The sequence below is a fragment of the Physeter macrocephalus genome, chromosome 7 (assembly GCF_002837175.3).
Source record: "Physeter macrocephalus isolate SW-GA chromosome 7, ASM283717v5, whole genome shotgun sequence".
Taxonomy (NCBI): Eukaryota; Metazoa; Chordata; class Mammalia; order Artiodactyla; family Physeteridae; genus Physeter; species Physeter macrocephalus.
In genome coordinates this window covers 76,034,734-76,038,075 of record NC_041220.1, presented here as the reverse complement: position 1 = coordinate 76,038,075, position 3,342 = coordinate 76,034,734, and positions in this window count along the sequence as shown.

Sequence of the window (3,342 nt, the reverse complement as noted above, 5' to 3'; positions counted from 1 at the left end):
CATCGGCAGGCGGACTCTCAACCACTGCGCCACCAGGGAAGCCCCGGCCAAATTTTAAGATTAGAAAAAGCCAGGTTGTTACACAGTGGTACTTAGTAGAACATTCTCTAGACTTGAATTATTATGTGTACTTGAATTATTTTAGAATACAAAATAAAATTTTTATAATAAAAAGCCTTCTTAGAAAAACTTATTTTCACACAGTGCCATTTATATACCTTTATATTACTAATTTGTAAGTTTTGTGTTTGCCTCATTCCAATCCACTTTCTGCCCTTCTCCGCCATATTCTGCCCTAGGAGGCCAAGCCTTGTTGACTACATCTTTAAATTTCCTTTGATGACTCTCTTCTGGTTGAGTCAAGCCAGTGGGAGTCACTGTCAGATTGTACTGGAATGGAGTAAAAAACCACAGTGTTTCTTCCATGCTCCTTTCTTTCTTCTTTATGGGGTTTCTGGCAGTACTTGTATGCCATCTGACCACTCCTCCAAAGCCCTGCTTCTCAGTGAGCTCTGATAATGCACTTCTTGTCTTTTCAGCCCTAAGAATGGTAATGGCTTTGCATTGATGCTATTGGTGTCTCACCATTCCTTACTTCCTTCCTTACCCTGTTCATTCCTCTGTAAGTGGAGTTCTTTATACGTCTGCTCATTGAAATATTTATGTTTCCTGATGGTACCTTGGCTTATGCATTTATGAAATGAGAAAGCAAAATAATACAATAGTACAAGTGGTAAAATCTATTAAATATATCAGTTTATGCAATGTAAAAAAATTAAAAAGTGTATACAACTATTTTAATTAGTTGCTGAACTAACAAGTCTGATTTGTTCACCCCAAACTGTGAAATATTTTATGGTCTATTTGGAATGTCCTAAGCCATAACACAAACTGGTTTACTGATAGTTGTCAGTTGTATTTAGGACAATTAAAATAGTACTATATGCAAATGTAACTTTCAACATACTTAATGATTATTTTGAAAGAGACTATAGTAGTATCTGTTGTGATCATCAATCCAGTGGTCAGGTTTTAATGTGGTTACAGTGATGTGAAAATTTTAAATGTAGCAGTAATATTATTATTCATTTTCCAAAGATTATTCACTAAAAGTAATATATCTCATTAAAAGCCCAGGGTTTTTGAAATGGAAAGTAACCAGGCTCCTTTCGCAAAACTGATTAGTCTGTCTTCCCACTTCAGTGTGTCTATCTATTAAAGCCAGACTAATTAGCAAAGTCGCTAATGAGGTTCCCACATCCGCTGTAAAGAAAAAACCTTTTCTTAGCAACCTTGTTATTAAAATAGTAGGTCAGACTAGAGCTCAGCTTGGCAAAATTCTGCAATCCATACTTGAGAGATGTAAGCATATTTTCCTTTCTTGCCATGTTGTCTGGTGATAACAGCATCTTAGTTCAAACAAATAATTAGAGTTGATGATAACCCTAATTAATGACTTTGCTAATGGCTTTGCTTGTTTAGGGCATTAAGCCAAGTTCATTGTTTAGCATCTTCATACCTACTAACCTATATGAAATAATTAGCAATTCAGTGACTCAGTCTTAAGGCATTACATGATGAAGAGTGACTGTATCCTTGAGGTGCTAACTAATGATTTTGCTTGTCTATTCTGCATTCTGGCCAGATCTTCTGCTGTGATTTTTCATCTTGGGCTGGGCATTCCACTCCCATGAACTCATTTTGAAGGAAGTGACTGACTACAGGTACTTCCGTAAACACATCACCTGGGGGTCACAGTGAAAAGAAGGGCACCTGGATGAAAGACCACCTGCTTTCTTATTGTCTATGAGCAGAGCTTCTGCACAGTACTGGCTGGTGACAGCTAGACCATCAGATCCTCCTACTTTCTCTTTGAATTCAAAACATGCAACATGTTTTAAGGGCTTAGAGACAAGAGATCATGACCCTTTAAAGAGGTGAAATAAGTTTAGATGCACAGCAGGAATGCCTAGAAATGAGGTTATAAAGCCATAGCTTATATATTGGAAGGTTTCTAAACTACATGAAGGATTCTGGTCTTTATTGGAATCCTTGACAGATATAAAACCAGGAATCAGACTTACATTTTTCTTCTTCTCTAGATTATTACATTAAACGTTGATTGACTGAGGTAACCTAAGCATGTTTCTCTTATAACCTGGAAGATGAAAGCTAACTCTCTTCTCATTTGACTGATCATAAGCTTAGATGATAATTTTGTTTTGTGCTCTGGGTGGACTCATTCTGTACTAGACTTGAGCTTTTTACTTTTTCCCAAGAGTAGATGTTTTAGCCTCAATTTCTGCCCCTATTAGTGAGCTTACTTTAAAACAAAAACAAACAAACAAAAACTACCCTTACACAACTTCTCATTTCTGGTAGACCATGTTTTACTACTGCTTACAGCCTTACATCTACAGGCTCTTAATTCTTGAATGAGATTCAGGGTCAGAGCTTGTGTCTTGGCTCTGCCCCTTGCTAACTAGAAGACTTGGCACCATCTCATCTAAATCCCATAGTCTGAATTTCTTTTTCTCTAAAGGAATATCTTGTTTATTATACTTTAGAGATTTATTGTGAGGGGAAAATTAGAAAGTCTAGATGAGGGTATTAAGAATATAAGATGATGCATGAATAAATTATTATGGTAAAGTGAATTTGACTTATATATATTATTGAGGCCATGAGAGGCAGATCACAACCCTGGGCTTTAGAGTCAGACGAGTTTCAATCAAACTTTGCTACTTAGCATCTGTGTAAGCTTGGGCAAATTAATGAACTTCCCTAAACTTTATCTATAAAACAGAGATGACAATCTACTTCACAAAGTTACGATAAAGCTTTAATGAGGTAACATACATGAAGATTTTAGGGAAAAAAAAGTAACTGGGACAGAGTAAGAGTTCAATAAAAGGTTGCGATTACTCCATTAAGTACTAAAACCACTTGGCATTTTAACATTTATTTTTAATTATAGGAACCTCTTATAATTGACTTTTTTTCAGGACCTAGGTACTTTTGTTTGTTTACAAAATTTACAACCTGGTCCCAGGCCTGGGTTCCAGCAGGGCATCAGCTGGGTCAGGGCACCTCACATAATGCCAGCAGCCCGGTAAGCAGGCAAATGGGAGCCGGGACAGAGGGTGAAGAGGCCGCTGCGGTCAAGGGCGAGTCATGGGGGCGCTAAACCAGCGCCGCCAATAAAAGGTGGTAGGCCGACCAGGCTGGGAGCGGAACCGGAAGTAGTGCACCAGCCCGGCTGCCCTTTCAGCCAATGGGCGCGTGGTGGGGTGTCTGACGTCACCTGAGGAGAAAGGCGGGAGGCCCAAAAGGCGCGGGTTA